Raw genomic sequence first — 16236 nt, forward strand, 5'->3', positions numbered from 1 at the left:
TAATTATCTCTTTTGTGTGGGAAGAATAAGGGCCTAATGGAAGAATATTTGTGAATACATGGGCAGTGGTAAATGGCTTGGTTGGTTGCTCAAGGGCTTGGAAGGAGGAGATTTAGAAGATGAAGAACAATGAAATTTGAGGAAGAGGCATGCAGATGGATTTATGAAAATGGGAAATCTTTTTTATTTATGAGAATGGGAAAATTGTGAATATCTTTGTGTTGCATGCTAATGCCCATTAGAGAGCATTCACAATAGAAAAGGCTCTAAACGACCAAGTAAACAGTGACTACAGGCTAGTTCACACAAAGCAGCCTTCTTCACAGGCCACCCTAATGCTGGCACAATGGGCTTATGGAGGCAGGAGTGATGGTGGCCGGATGCAGGTCTGTATGTGTTCAACAGCATGACTTCCACTCTCCGACACTGATCTAATTCCTGCTGCTGCTGAATGTCCAACCTGCAAGAAACATGCAAATGCTGCCCTTGATATAGTATCATATTCTGGGCGTGAGTTTGCAGGTCCAGGATTCAAATCCAAGGCCATCTGATGCTGCACAATGGGAAAGGATCTGTGTATTTGGAGAAAACCCCAAACTCACCATTTTTTTCCTACTGTATTCTCAACATTCAACACTTCTAGTCACCAAAACATGTTGGTTTTTCTCCCACACTGAACAATAAATGTCTTCACTGGATACCAACTGGGTGTCCTGTACTTCAATTCAATTCTGACATTATTCACCTGGAGTTAGAGTCAGATCCCACAGGTTAAAGGATCGCATAAGACTGCTCCCCACTTCAGATGCCAATCACAAGTCCAAGCCTCTGGAACTTCTGACCTACTGGGAACCCTATTGGGGGTTCTGACAATCCCCTCCTTGGGTTTGATAATTTATTAGAGCACTTTACAGAGTAAGTGAAGTTTCTTTACTTCAATTTATCTGTTTATTATAAAGAATATTCCAAAGGATACAGATGAACAGCCAAATAGAAGAGATACACAGGACAAGGTGTGTGGGAAGGGGCAGAGAGCTTCTGGGGCATGCTGCCCTCTCAGCACTTCTGTGTGTGCACCAACCTGGAATTTCTCTGAGCTCCATAGTTCAGGGATTTTTGTGGAGGCTTCATCGAATAGGCATAACTGATTATGAACTCAGTGTGTAGTCCCTCTTGATTTTCTGGAAGATGAGGGTGGAGCTGAAAGTTTAAAACTCCTAATCGTGGCTTGGTACTTCCAATAAAAGTCCCCCTTCAGGAGTCCACCAAGGGTCACTTCATTAGAACAAAAGATGCTCCTATTACCCAGGAAACTTCAAGGGGATTAGAGCTCAATGTTAGGAACTGACATATTTGGTCAAATGTTAGGACAAATACTCTCCTAGCACCCCTATTGCTCAGGAAATTACAAGGGCCTTAGGAACTGTGTGCCAGGAACTGGGATCAGAGGCCAAATATATATTTCTTAGCATATCATAATACCACAGCCTCTTGGCCACCACATTATTCTGCAGCCCATGACTGCATTAGCTTTTCAGATTATATTCAAATGCTTTTCACATGTGACCGTAGACTCAAGTACCAAACTCAGTGATGATCTCAGAATTACATGACATTTTGCTATGATTCTCGCCCAAGTTTAGCTTTTTGAAAATCTTTTGGTTTTATGTTATATTATGGGATATATTAGCAATCCCTGATAGTTTTGTGGCATATAAAATATTTATGGATGAAGCAGCTTTGAGAGTAGATAATGGGTAGAGTGTTTATAACTAACCCATTACTATAGCTATTTTGCCTGGCGGTTAATGAAGAGCACTGGAACGGATTCCTATTGGGGCATAAACTTGTAGCCACTTCTGTCTTGATACTATTAGCTGCTTAAAATTTACACAGATGCACACATATACACACAATTTATTTTGAATATGTAAAGCATGCACAGCTCTAACATTTAAAAGACAGGCAAAAATATAAAGTGAGAAGCAGATTTATCTTCTATGTCTGTTCTTCCTCAAGCTACTTATTTCCTCTTCCCAGAGTTAACACTTGTGACCAGTTTGCTATGTATTATTCTAGTGATATTGTATGCATATTTTATTGATGTAGGTTCGATCAGGAAACAGAAACCACACAGTGATTCAAACAGGAAAAGTTTAGTATAAAGCATCATTAATTTATAATAAACAACTATAAGATGTAAAGATAATTCTATAGGTTCCTCTTGGGCTGAGGAACAGTACAAAGGAAGGATGAAGATAGGCCTGTTCTTCTAGACTGAGATTCAAACTTCACTGGCGAACAGCTGGTTGGAGCCTACTGGCTAGCAGGGAAATCAGTGGCTTGCTTAGTCTAGAGCTAATCCACAACTGCTGAGCAAGCAGGAAGCACTTCTTTGGGACACAGAAAAGCTGCAACTTGTGAGAGGTTTGGGGGCATGCCGAGGGAGTATGGACGTCACTAAAGGTGGGATAATTTTCAGGCAAGTGTGTGAATGGGAAGAGCTGTAGAAGCCAAACTTTTGCTCGGGAGGTGATCAGATCAGAGGGTGTTGAAGTGTCAGTGTGAGTGGGAGATCAGGAGGGTGGAGTGTCCCTGTTGGGAGGGTTATGGGAAGGTGATGGCCAGGTTGGGTTTGGGCTATGCGATTACCAAGACACCATGTATGCCAGATGTATGTCTGGGAAGAGGACCACTGCAACTGGATTGACAATGTAAACACTGGACCAAGCAGGAGAAGCCCCTTTCTCTGGCCATGTTTCTCTAGAGCTGTCTACTGAGAAAGCTTAGACTTACTCATTGCAAAGGAGAAATCCTTAAAGAAATTCTTGCCATTAATGCAGAACAATGATTGGAGTTGAATTTTGAGCTGAGAGCCAGTACATTGACAATTGGCACACAGATACTAATATAAATAATTATAAATATGTGATATCTTTACTTTTAAACAAAATACTAGTATATTACCCCATTTTGTTCTTTTGGTAAGAGTTTCATATGAGTATGTAGGAAGTTGTCTCTTTTAAAGGCTACATATTTTTCCACTCCATCTACTTTCACTTATTTCATCAGTCCTTTATTCATGAATTTAAATGTATTTCCAATCATTTTCTGCTAAAAGCAATATTGCAATGAGTATCTTTGTACATATACTATTGACATGAGTATATTAACATACAATTCTACAAACGGAATTTCTGGGTCAAAGATAGGTACATGAATATTTTTAAAAATTGTATTTTTTAAAAAACATTTTTTTTTTTTTTTTTGAGATGGAGTTTCACTCTTGTTACCCAGGCTGTAGTGCAATGGTGTGTTCTTGGCTTACTGCAACCTCCACCTCCTGGGTTCAAGCAATTCTCTTGCCTCAGCCTCCTGAGTAGTTGGGACTACTGGAGTGTGCCACCATGCCCAGCTAATTTTTTTTTTTTTGTATTTTTAGTAGAGACAGGGTTTCACCATGTTGAAGAGGATGGGCTCGATCTCTTGACCTCATGATCCACATGCCTCAGCCTCCCAAAGTTCTGGGATTATAGGCGTGAGCAACCATGCCTGACCTTTAACAAAACTTTATACACAAAAAGAATATATGTTATACAAATGTAAGTTATAATACTGTTGAACCAGCAAATACTTGTTAACCCACCACTGAACCCAGAAACTAGAACATCATCACTAATTCACATCTTCTGTGTTCTTTTCTCTGTCTCACCCAATTGGCTTCCCCTTGGAATCTCAAGGATTATAATTTTTTAAGTCCTGAATCTCAGTTTTATAAGTTTCCTCCTTTTAAGTTTTGTATGTATAGATATCTGAAAAACATAACTAATTTTTCTACCCTTTATAATCTTTGTGTTACAAATAAGTAACAGTATGCTTTATTTTAACATTACTAAGTTATAAGGTAATGGCATTGGTAGTAATCAAGTAATAAATAATGGAATTCATTAGTTTCATTCAATAAGTTGCTTTGGTCCTTATCGTGGAATTCTAGGTTTTGAATACGACTTGATGATATAAAATTATAAAGGCCCTTGGGGTCTTATTTCCTGTTGAAAAAAATCTCCTTCAAGTGACTATCCCAGGATTGCGTTGGGCTTTACCTCTGATCTACAGGCTTCTTCTATATTATACCGCAGACACACCCTGAATTTGAAGGTAATTTGTGTATTTATCTATCTCTTTATTTGTGTTTTAAAAATTTGTTTATTTATTTATTTATTGAGACAGGGTCTCACTCTGTCACCTGGGCTAGAATGCAGTGACACCATCTTGCCTCACTGCAACCTCTGCCTCCCAGGTTCAAGTGATTCTCCTACTTCAGCCTCCTGAGTAGCTGGGATTACAGGTACATGCCACCATGCCTGGATAATTTTTGTATTTTTAGTAGAGACAGGGTTTCACCATGTTGGCCAGGCTGGTCTCGAACTCCTGACCTCAGGTGATCCACCCACCTCGGCCTCCCAAAGTGTTGGGATTACAGGCGTGAGCCACTGCATCTGGTTCTCTATCTCGTTATGAAGTGTTGGCTGTTTTTGCAATTTGTTACAAGAGTAGTGTACTTTAAGTAGTGGTATGGTTTGAATGTGTCATCCCAAAAGCATGTATTGGAAACTTAATCCTCAATGCCACAGTGTTGAGAGGTGGGGCCTAATAAAGGTGATTAGGCCATTAGTGGGTTTCTTATAAAAGGAAACCTTTTGTCTGTCTGTCTGTCTCTTTCTCTTTTTCTGTCTCTCACCCTCTTGACTTCCACCATGGGATGATGCAGCAGGAAGGCCCTTGCCAGATACTGTCACCTCAGTTTTGGAGTTCCCAGCTTTCTGAACTGTAAGTAATAAATTTCTTGTCTTTATAAATTGCCCAGTCTCTGTTATTCTGTTATAGCAGCAGAACACAAGCTAAGACAAATAGACATCAGGTACTTGATTATCCTTTTACACTCAATATTATGTTCCTATGATTCATCCATATCATAGTTTACAGCTGCAATTAATCGTTTCTATGACTGCATGATAATCTATAATTTGAAAAATGTATTTTTTACTGAAGGGCATTTGTGTTGATTCACTTTGATGTATTTATTTTAAATTTTGATGAAATAATACAATATATACTCCTTTCAGTCAGAATTCTTTCACTAGGAATAATTATTTTGCAATTTATTCATGTTGCTTCGTGTATCAGTAGCTCATTCCTGTTTTTAAAATCAACTTCAGGCTGGGCATGGTGGCTTATATCTGTAATCCCAGAACTTTGGGAGGCCAAGAGGAGAGGATCACTTAAGCCCAGGCGTTTGAGACCAATCTGGGCAACATAGCAAGACCCTGTCTCTAAAAAAGTACAAATGCATTTTCTCCTATAGTTTTTCCTTACTTTTGGTCACACCCCACCTATATCAAAGAGTTGTTTATATATATAGTTATGTATTCCATAATGAAATTTGGCTTGACAACAGACCATACATATAATGGTGGCCCCATAAGGTTATAGTATTATATTTTTATTGTACCTTTTCTAGTTTACATATGTTTAGATAAACAAATACTATTGAATTACAATTTCCTACAGTATTCAGTGTAGGGATATGCTATGTAGGTTTGTAGCTAGCCTAGGAGTGATAGGGTACCATGTAGCCCAGGTACGTAGTAGGCTATAACATCTAGGCTTATGTAAATACACTCTATGATGTTCTTACAACGACAAAGTCACCTATGACATTTCAGAATGTATCCCTTTCATTAATCTATGTATGACTGTACATTATTTTTACACAATTTTGTATGTTATCAGTGGGAGAGTTAGTTCAATGTTGACTACCCTCTTTATTTGTTGTAAATTCTCTAACTCTACATTTTTCTCTGTATTGGACCACACTGTGTGACTACAGTGTAGGAATAGAGAATCATAGAAAGCTAAGGTTGGAAGAGCCCTTAGAACATTTTGTGTAATCTTCATTTAATGCACCAAAATCCCTTTACAACTCACCATCTTTTGAATTATCTCAGGCCTTTTTTTTTTCCTATTCCAATTTTTGGTACATATTACATATTAAAAATTATTCTGTGTTAAAATTTGCCTCGTTTCTACTTCCACTTTATGGTCTTAATTCTGTAGACTACCAAAGCCTAATCACATATGAAATCTCATATGATGCACATGCTGATTTTCCCATTGTGTCATAGACTGCTTGTCACTCCCGAGTGTTAGTTCTGCCTTCCTCCCGTACTATTTCACTTAGATCACTGGTCCCCAAACTACGGCCTGTGGGCTGCATGCGGTCCCCAAGGCCATTTATCCGCCCCCGACGCACTTCAGGAAGGGGCACCTCTTTCATTGGTGGTCAGTGAGAGGAGAACAGGATGCATCTGCATTCAAAGAGACTGATGAATTGATAAGTACGGCCCTCCAACGGTCTGAGGGACAGTGAACTGGCCCCCTGTGTAAAAAGTTTAGGGACCCCTGACTTAGATTGTGCCTGCTTAAAGTCTATTTCTCAACCTCCTTTGCTGCTTGATGTGACCATGAAATGCTAGGTAATAGGAGAGAAATCCCCTCTTCTCAGAGGCTCTCTTAACATCCTGTTAAAGCCCTCTCTTTTGCCATCTTCTTTCATCACTTCTGTCATCCTCCTTCCTGGAATTCTGATGAAAGTCCTGGAGCACTAGGTACCATTTTAGGCTACAAAGATGGGAGTCAGACCCTAAAAATAGCTGAAGAGTGAGTTAAAGAAGTCCAACTCTGAGTTCTCCATGGAATAGAACTACCATATTGAGGCCAGGCATGGTGAGTCATGCCTGTAATCCCAGCACTTTGGGAGGTCAGGGTGGGTGGATCACCTTAGGTTGGAAGCTCGAGGCCAGCCTGACCAACATGGAGAAACCCTGTCTCTACTAAAAATACAAAAAAAAAGCTGGACATGGTGGCACATGTCTGTAATCCCAGCTACTCAGGAGGCTGAGGCAGAATCACTTGAATATGAGAGGCAGAGGTTGCTGTGACCAAGATCACACCATTGCACTCCAGTCTGGACAACAAGAGCAAAACTCCATCTCAGGAAAAAAAAAAAAAAAAAAAAGAACTACCATGCTGATTCTGAATTTTCTACCTCTAAATTTTGATGTGTAGTGAAATATACTTCCATCTTTTTAAAACCACATTATTTTCAGGTCTCTGTTCTGCTGCTAAAACAGAGCCTAAGCCTAAGTGATATCCCCAGCTGACAGAAGAAAGTACTAAGTAACTTACACGGGAAGTAGGAGGCAGAGCCTAGATTCACTCCAAGATGGCCTGACTGCTACAAAGCGGGTGTGGGCCATTGGTCAGCACATCATCCTGCTCCTGTGAGTGCACTAGTTATTCCAGTTGCTTTGTCAGGTCAGACCATTTTTGCACATTGATATCAGACCCAAGTACCAGGCTCAGCAATTGTCTCAGAATTACCTTTTTTTTAAAGTTAGGTTTGGTCTCTGATTTTAGCTAATTATAAATTCCTTTACTTTCAGATCTATTATGGGCTATATTATCAATGTTTCCAATTTCTTTGGTATATAAAATATTAGTGGAAAATAAATTTTTGGGAGTAGGGAAGTCACAGAATCACAATAGTTAACCCACTATCACCACCAACTTTTCATGGCCCTTTGCCTGCCAACTAGTGAGGAGCACTGAAACTGGTTCCCATTGGTGCATAGCTTATAGCCAGCTCCATTCTGAGCTGGTGACTATATAAAAAGGCTACCACTCCTTCCCATACTATCTGCCTATCTGAATATGTAAAACACGTACAGTTGCAAAACTAAAAAATAGCGATAATAATAAGACAAGACATATAATAAACAGCCCACCTCTCATTCCTGTTCCTCAGGCAACTCAGTTACTCTTTGCAGAATCAGTATCTCCTCACAGTGATATTAAATGAACATTTTAGCATATGTGTATATTTTCTTCCTTTCCAAATAACAATATATTATACATATATTTTGCAACTCGGCTTTTTTTTTTTTTTCAAAGGCGGGATTTCACCATGTTGGTCAGGCTGGTCTTGAACTCCTGACCTCAGGTGATCTGCCTGCCTTGGCCTCCAAAGTGCTTAGATTACAGGCGTGAGCCACTGCACCTGGCCTCAACTTGGCTTTTTAAAGTTAATTCAACTGTATACACCAGCATTTATTTAGTTGTCTATTGATAAGTGTTTTTTCCCATTTATTTCAATTGCAAATAATTATTTCATGCAAATATTCTTGTACATGGCTTATTTCACAAATATATAACTGTACTAATAGGGCTGGGCATGGTGGCTAACACCTGTAATGCCATAGCTGAGGTGGGTGGATCACTTGAGGTCAGGAGTCTGAGATCAGCTTGGCCAACATGCTGAAGCCCCATCTCTACTAAAAATAATAAAAAAAAATAGCTGGGCATGGTGGCACATGCCTGGAATCCCAGCTACTCAGAAGGCTGAGGCAGGAGAATCACTTGAACCTGGGAGGCAGAGATTGCAGTGAGCTGAGATTTCACCATTGCACTGCAGCCTGGGAGACAAGAGTGAAATTTCGTCTAAAAAAAACAAAATGTGTACTAATAGGGTAAGTCCCTAGAAATAGAATTGCTGAGCTAGAGGATATGAATATGAAAATTTTTATATTATATTTTTGTCCCAATTTTTGATATCACAGATAAATAAATGTGGCATATATAGGATAATATAATGTAACACTATAAAGCATAAAGTAGTGTAACGAATAGTCATGGTTTTTACATTTTTATAACAGTTTATTGTTTACGTATGTAGTTCTAGATACTATATTCAGTTTTGCTTATGTTTATTTTTCTTGAAAACATTTGTTTTAGATAATATTGTTAGGCATGCTCTGAATGAAGAGACCACCTAAACAAGCTTTGTGTGAGGAACCAGACTGTTTATTCACCCAGGTGCAGGTGGGCTGAGTCTTGTATATTTTCAGTGTACAATGGGTTTACTGGGATGTAACCCCATCATAAGTTAAGGATCACCTGTACTTACTTTATTAAAATGCTAAAACAGTAAATGAGGTATCATTTAATAGTATCTTGTGCAGTTCTTGAAATTTAAGTACTCACTAAATATTACTTTTCCTTTTTTGTTATTTTCTTACTTGTCATTCATGAATTATTAATTCATTTGTGCATTTAGTAAACATTTATAAAGTATTTCCCGTGCCAGACAGCATGCTGGGGCAGTGCTAAAGATAAAAGTTAATTAAGACACTATCATGACTCTCAAGAGTCCTACTGTTTTCTAAAGATTACAGACAAGCAGACAATGCTATTATTGAAGAAACAGGCTCTGAGAGGCTTTTGTAGGAAGTGTAGAGAACAAAAGATGGGCACATAACCCAGGATGGGAGGAAGACAGTCAGGGAAGGCTTTTTCACAAAGATTCTGCTTACACCATGTGTTCTTATGAATTCATGGTGGTGGTGGTAGAGTTGGAGGAAAAGGCATGCTCAATGGCATGGAGATGGCAGATAGATTGGGGTGTTCAAGGATATTCAGGGAATTCAGGGAATGAGAATTTCCATAGACAGAGACACAGCTACACACATAGATCTGCAGCTCAGGTTGGGGCTGTGGGTATAGATCTGGGTGGAATCAACAGACAAAAATCTTTCCTGAGAAATGTCATCCTGGGTTTCTCCTTCTGGAGTCAGCCTCTGGCCAAGGTTCCTTGTTGCTCCTGATACTGCAGACATTGGTACCAAGATGGTATAGGCTACTGAGGAAGAAGGAAAGGGGGAAAGGGTCTCAGAAGAAAATGATCGAATTTAAAGTAGCTTTTAACCATCTTCTCTTCCTCTTATCTTCCTGGAAATAACATGAAAGATCTAAGGAAGCAGTGGGTGCGAACAAAGTTTGAAAAGTGAGAGCAGTTTACTCTGGGTTTGTGCAGCTTTTCCTTTCTCTTTTTCCATGCACTTCCCCTATCCCTGCCATCCTGCAGGGCTTTCTGTTTCCTGATCACTCTGAATCTGATCTGACATTGGTCACTGATAATGTTTCAGAATCCCCAAATCCCACTGGACAACGAATGCAGGGCAACCCTTATCTGCTGTGTAGTAGCCAAAAGTCAGAACGTGGATTTCTTTTCTGTTCTTTTTTTTTTAAATTGCATTTTAGGTTTTGGGGTACATGTGAAGAACATGCAAGATTGTTGCATAGGTACACACATGGCAGTGTGGTTTGCTGCCTTCCTTCCCCTCACCTGTATCTGTCATTTCTCCTCATGCTATCTCTTCCCACCTCCCCACACTCCCGTCCCTCCCCCATTTCCCCCCAGCGGACCCCAGTGTGTAGTGCTCCCTTCCCTGTGTCCATGTGTTCTCATTGTTCAACACCCGTCTATGAGTGAGAACATGTGGTGTTTGATTTTCTGCTCTTGTGTCAGTTTGCTGAGAATGATGGTTTCCAGGTTCATCCATGTCCCTACAAAGGACAGGAACTCATTGTTTTTGATGGCTGCATAATATTCCATGGTGTGTATGTACCACATTTTCCCTATCCAGTCTATCATCGATGGGCATTTGGGTTGGTCCCAGGTCTTTGCTATTGTAAACAGTGCTGCAATGAACATTCATGTGCATGTGTCCTTATAGTAGAATGATTTATAATCCTTTGGATATATACCCAGTAATGGGATTGCTGGGTCAAATGGGATTTCTATTTTTAGGTCATTGAGGAATCACCACACTGTCTTTCACAATGGTTGAATTAATTTACACTCCCACCAACAGTGTAAAAGCGTTCCTATTTCTCCACACCCTCTCCAGCATCTGTTGTCTCCAGATTATTAAAAAATCATCAAAAGATTGCCATTCTAACTGGTGTGAGATGGTATCTCAATGTGGTTTTGATTTGCATTTCTCTAATGACCAGTGATGATGAGCATTTTTTCATATGTTTGTTGGCCTCCTGTATGTCTTCTTTTGTAAAGTGTCTGTTCATATCCTTCACCCATTTTTGAATGGGCTTGTTTGTTTTTTTTTTCTTGTAGATCTATTTTAGTTCTTTGTAAATTCTGGATATCAGCCCCTTGTCAGATGGGTAGACTGCAAAAATTTTTTCTCATTCTGTTGGTTGCCGATTCACTCTACTGACTGTTTCTTTTGCCGTGCAGAAGCTGTGGAGTTTGATTAGGTCTCATTTGTCTATTTTGGCTTTTGCACAATGTGAATTTCTAAACACAGAGGAGCAACAGGGACCTGGAGAAAGATTTGAAACGAAAATAGCAGGGCCAGTGGTTCCCAGTTTATTCCATTGGGCACTCTTCCGCTTTATATTTATCCTGCTATGTGTTAAAAAAAAGTATGTCTACTCCACAAAATACATTTAAATAATAATTAATGTTTGCAATTTTATTAGCTATCTAATTGAAGAGCTTCATATAGAAGAACGTGATTTATAGTAAGCTTTTGAAGTAGAGAAATGAGCCATTGCATCTCATTACTCTACATCAATCCAGGACTTCTGTAAACCCAATTCTCCAGAACAGAATCTCCTAGAATAAAATGAGGTCATTTGAGATCCATCAGTGAGTGAAGGTACAGTAAATGGCCACTGCAAACACAGCAAACAGAGATGAAAACTTGGCATTTTTATGAGCTCCCTACTTTTAAAATATTTGAAGCACTTTAACAAAATGCTTTCAGGTCAGGTACAGTGGCTAATTTCTGTAATCCCACACTTTGTGAGGCTGAGACAGGAGGATCGCCTGCCAGGAGTTCTAGACCAGCCTGGCCAGGATGGTGAAACCCTGTCCCTGCTAAAAATACAAAAATTAGCAGACATTTGTAATCCCAGCTATTCGGGAAGTTAAGGCAGGAGAATTGCTTGAATAGGGTGGTGGAGCTTGCAGTGAGCTGAGATTATGCCATTGCACTCCATCCTGGGCAACAGAGTGAGAAAAAAATGCTTTTAAAAATTGGTCCCATGGTAATGTCCTGAGACTTTGGGAGACAACAGTAGTTAATATGGGATGTGAGGAGGATCAGAGTGATGGAATAAAGTTCCTGAGGACATGTACACCCTTCTTGTCTTCATCCAAGTCTCAAGAGCAGCACCTTTAGGTATGTCTGAGATCACAGTGGTGAGGTGCATCCAGGAGTAAAGGTAAAGAAATAGAGGCACTGTGGTGTGAGAGTGGATGTTGATTGTTTTGTGTGTTGAAACAAGGAGTCAGCATTTAATTGTTGGCTTAGGATTGTTCTCAAGTAGTGGATTTGGTTTGCAGGTTCTGGGAAAATATGGGAAGTGTGTTGAGACCTCAAGACCCAGAAATCCAACGTTTTTGTTTTGGAAAGGGAATTTTACAAGCAAAGTTTTCTGAACCTGGAAGATACTTAGGAATCCTTTCCAATAATCTCATTTTATAGACTGGGAAACCAGCATCTAAGGAGATGAATAGATTTGACCGAGGTAAGGTAGCAAGTGACCCTCCTGGGACTCCAACTTATGTCTCCTCTCAATCTGAGGTTATTTCTCCTATGTCTTCTTAAGGCATGTTTTACATCTTTTGCCAGACTAGCCATGTCAGGCTCACAGTCAGCACTCCACACAATGCTGACTGTCCTTTCCTGGGTGCCCTTGTTCTCTCTCTCTCTCTCTTTTTTTTTTTTTTGAGACAGAGCCTTGCTCTGTCGCCCATGCTGGAGTGCAGTGGCACACTCTAGGCTCACCGCAACCTCCGTCTCCCGAGTTCAAGCAATTCTCCTGCCTCAGCCTCCCAAGTAGCAGGGATTACAGGTATGAGCCACTGTGCCCGGCTATGAGGTGCTCTTAAAAGCAGCAGGAGATGTGGGCAGCAATAGCCGCCATTTTGTGATCTGCTCAGCCATGTTGTGGTTTGCGTTTAATGTTTCCTGTTGACAAGTTTCAGTTTAATGTTTCCTGCCAATAAGTTTCAGTTTAATGCTTCCTGTTGACAAGTTTCAGTCTTTGTTTCCCCACTGATAAGTTTCAGTTTCTGTTTCTCCCCTGAACTGCAAGCTTCCTTTGCCCCGCCTCTCTGCCTGAGCCTATTTAAGCTGTGAGCTTAGCAACAATAAATGAGACTTGATCAGACTCCTGTCTTGTCTCCATTCTTCGCGTCTCCTGCCCATCCATCCCCACTCCCTCCCTTCGAGCTCCTGTTGTTGTCCTGCAGGCCGGGACAGTCTGGCACCCAACGTGGGGCTCGGGGTAAGAGGGACACAGTGAGGGACGTCGTCGAAGCCGGCCGGATTGAAGGAAGAAATCCAGAGAAGGAGTCACCACGGGAACCTGCTGCGGCCTTGCTCTCTGGTAAGTGGACGACGATATTATGGGTCAGGAAATTAGTCAGCATGAGTTGTTTGTAGAAGGACTCAACAAAGCATTAAAGGCGCGAGGAGTAAAGGTGAAAGTAAACCGGTTAATTAAATATTTTGATTATATTAAGGACGTTTGCCCCTGGTTCCCTCAAGAAGGAACCATAGATCAAAGATGTTGGAAAAGCGCCAGGCGCGGTGGCTCAAGCCTGTAATCCCAGCACTTTGGGAGGCCGAGGTGGGTGGATCACGAGGTCAAGAGATCGAGACCATCCTGGTCAACATGGTGAAACCCCGTCTCTACTAAAGGTGCAAAAAATTAGCTGGGCATGGTGGCGCATGCCTGTAATCCCAGCTACTCTGGAGGCTGAGGCAGGAGAATTGCCTGAACCCAGGAGGCGGAGGTTGCGGTGAGCCGAGATCGCGCCATTGCACTCCAGCCTGGGTAACAAGAGCGAAACTCCGTCTCAAAAAAAAAAAAAAAAAAAAAAAAAAAGATGTTGGAAAAGAGTAGGGGATGCCCTAAAAGATTATTATGATGCTTTCGGGCTTCAAAAGGTCCCTGTAGCTGCTGTCTCATACTGGAATCTAATAAATGAGATCATTACCTGAAAACATGACGATCCAGTTATTGCTAATCTCATAACCCAGGGGGAAACTTGCCTGAGGGACTCATGCAAAAATTTGTCCGATAAAAACCCCCCCTTTAAAGAAAATTCGTTAGTTTTGGAAAAATCATAACCCAAAGAGGGCAAGGAGAAAAAGTCAGGGGAAGCTGACTTAACGTCATTTAATAGCAACTCTGGTAAAGAGGAACAGAAACCCGCGGAGAGTGGTGGGCCTGTGTGTTCCTTAGAGAAATTTGCTGAATGTGTAGCCGCAGGCCTTAAACAAAAATTAGCTAATCCAAAATATCGAAAGAGGATTGTATGGCTAGCCAGTTGAGCCAATAATTCAGAGGACGAAGGCATTGATGAGGGTATTGATTGGGATGATCTTGAGGATGAAGCAGCTCGATACCAAAATTCTGATTGGCCGCCTGCCTCATTTCGGCCACCTCCGTATGTGCCTCAGCCTTCAGCTCCACCTATGGCTTTCCCCGCCATTGATCCTCAAAAAGAAATCCAATCTAAAATAGAATATCTTAAAACTCAAATAAAGCTTGAAACTGAACATCAGGAACTTATTGAGCAATCAGAAAAAATCAAACTAGGAAAGGTAAAAGAGTATGCTTGCTTGCCCGTTACCCCTCCACCTTGTACCGGAGCCATACCTAGGCAGCGCCCTGTAACCATGGCGCCCTCCGGTACTGACCCTTTCATATCCACTGCTTTTCCGGTCACTGAAACCATGGACCAACAAAATAACGCCTGGCGGCACCATAATGGATTTGATTTTAAGGTCATAAAAGAATTAAAAACAGCGGTGGCACAATATGGTGCAACTGCCCCCTATACTACTGCCATTATAGAGTCTGTGGCCGAAAATTGGCTGACCCCCAGGGACTGGCAGACGTTAGCGCGAGCCACACTCTCCAGTGGGGATTATTTATTATGGAAGTCAGAATATCATGAGTGTTGCAAAGAGACTGCTCGCCGCAATGCCCAAGCTAATAATAATTGGACCTTTGATATGCTAGCCGGCGAAGGCAATTTTGCCTCCAGTGACATGCAAATGCAATATGATGCTGGCCTGTATGCCCAAATACAGGCCGCGGGTATGAAGGCTTGGCAAAAGCTCCCCACAAAAGGGGATGTCAGCTCCTCCCTAACTACCATAAAACAAGGCCCCGATGAACCTTTCTCTGAGTTCGTTCATCGCCTTCTTACGGCAGCGGGCAGAATTTTCGGCAGTGCTGAAACTGGAACTGACTTTGTTAAACAACTTGCATTTGAAAATGCTAATGCTGCTTGCCAAGCCGCCATACGTCCATATAAAAAAAAGACAGATATTTTTGGCTACATCCGCCTTTGTTCTGATATAGGCGCCGCCTATCAGCAGGGCTTAGCAATGGCTGCTGCTTTACAAGACTATACAGTCAAGCAATTTTTAACTCACCAAACAAAAGGAAAATGTTTTCAGTGTGGAAATGTGGGACACTTTGCCAGGGATTGCAGGGCAGCAAGAAACCCTCCCCCTAAGGCTCCTGGCCTTTGCCCTTGATGTAAACGTGGCAATCACTGGGCAAACGAATGCAAATCAAAAAGGGACGCCCAGGGACAACTGCTTCTTCCATGGTCGGGAAACGGGCACAGGGGCCAGCCCCAGGCCCCGAACCAGAAACAAATTTTGGGGGCAGTCAGTTTTTTCCCGCAGGGCCATCAAACTCCCAGCAACAATCCGTTTCTACCCTCTACAGAGCCACAAAAGGAAGAGCAGGACTGGACCTCTGTTCCTCCACCCACACAGTATTAACACCTGAAATGGGGGTCCAGGCCTTGCCTACTGGTATTTTTGGACCCCTACCAGATGTCACATGTGGAATTGTTCTGGGACGTAGTAGCCTAACCATGCAGGGCTTGCAGGTTCTTCCTGGATTAATAGATAGTGACTATTCTGGGGAAATTAAGGCTATGGTTACTTCTCCCAAGGTCATTAGTACCATTTCCCCTGGACAAAGGTTCGCTCAATTGTTATTACTACCTATGGTAAAAACCAATAATCCTGCAAAAAAATGCCAGCAAGGGGATGCAGGCTTTGGCTCCTCAGATGTTTACTGGGCTCATTCTATATCTCATAATAAACCTATGATGACCTTGTGGCTAGATGAAAAACGATTTGAGAGACTTGTAGATACTGGAGCAGATGTTACCATTATATGCAAATCTCAGTAGCCTCCCAGTTGGCCCAGTAACCCCACACTTACCAGCCTTACCAGCATTGGACAGTCTAAAAATCCAGAGAAGAGCTCTAA

The 16236-nt window shown here is 41.4% G+C and overlaps 1 protein-coding gene across 5 annotated transcripts in view; it reads left to right on the top strand.

The window, feature by feature from the left end:
* The first annotated feature begins 13059 nt into the window (after positions 1-13059).
* The window catches only part of UBD (ubiquitin D), a 43353-nt gene continuing 40176 nt past the window's right edge, over positions 13060-16236 (top strand). For 4 of the 5 annotated variants that reach the window (XR_012517396.1, XR_012517398.1, XM_074398373.1 and 1 more), the window contains exon 1: positions 13060-13317. The gene's annotated coding sequence lies outside the window, so the exon portion shown is untranslated. The remainder of the gene's footprint in view (positions 13318-16236) is intronic. The other variant, XR_012517397.1, reaches the window with a different exon arrangement.

This window comes from Saimiri boliviensis, chromosome 4 (genome assembly GCF_048565385.1).
Source record: "Saimiri boliviensis isolate mSaiBol1 chromosome 4, mSaiBol1.pri, whole genome shotgun sequence".
Taxonomy (NCBI): Eukaryota; Metazoa; Chordata; class Mammalia; order Primates; family Cebidae; genus Saimiri; species Saimiri boliviensis.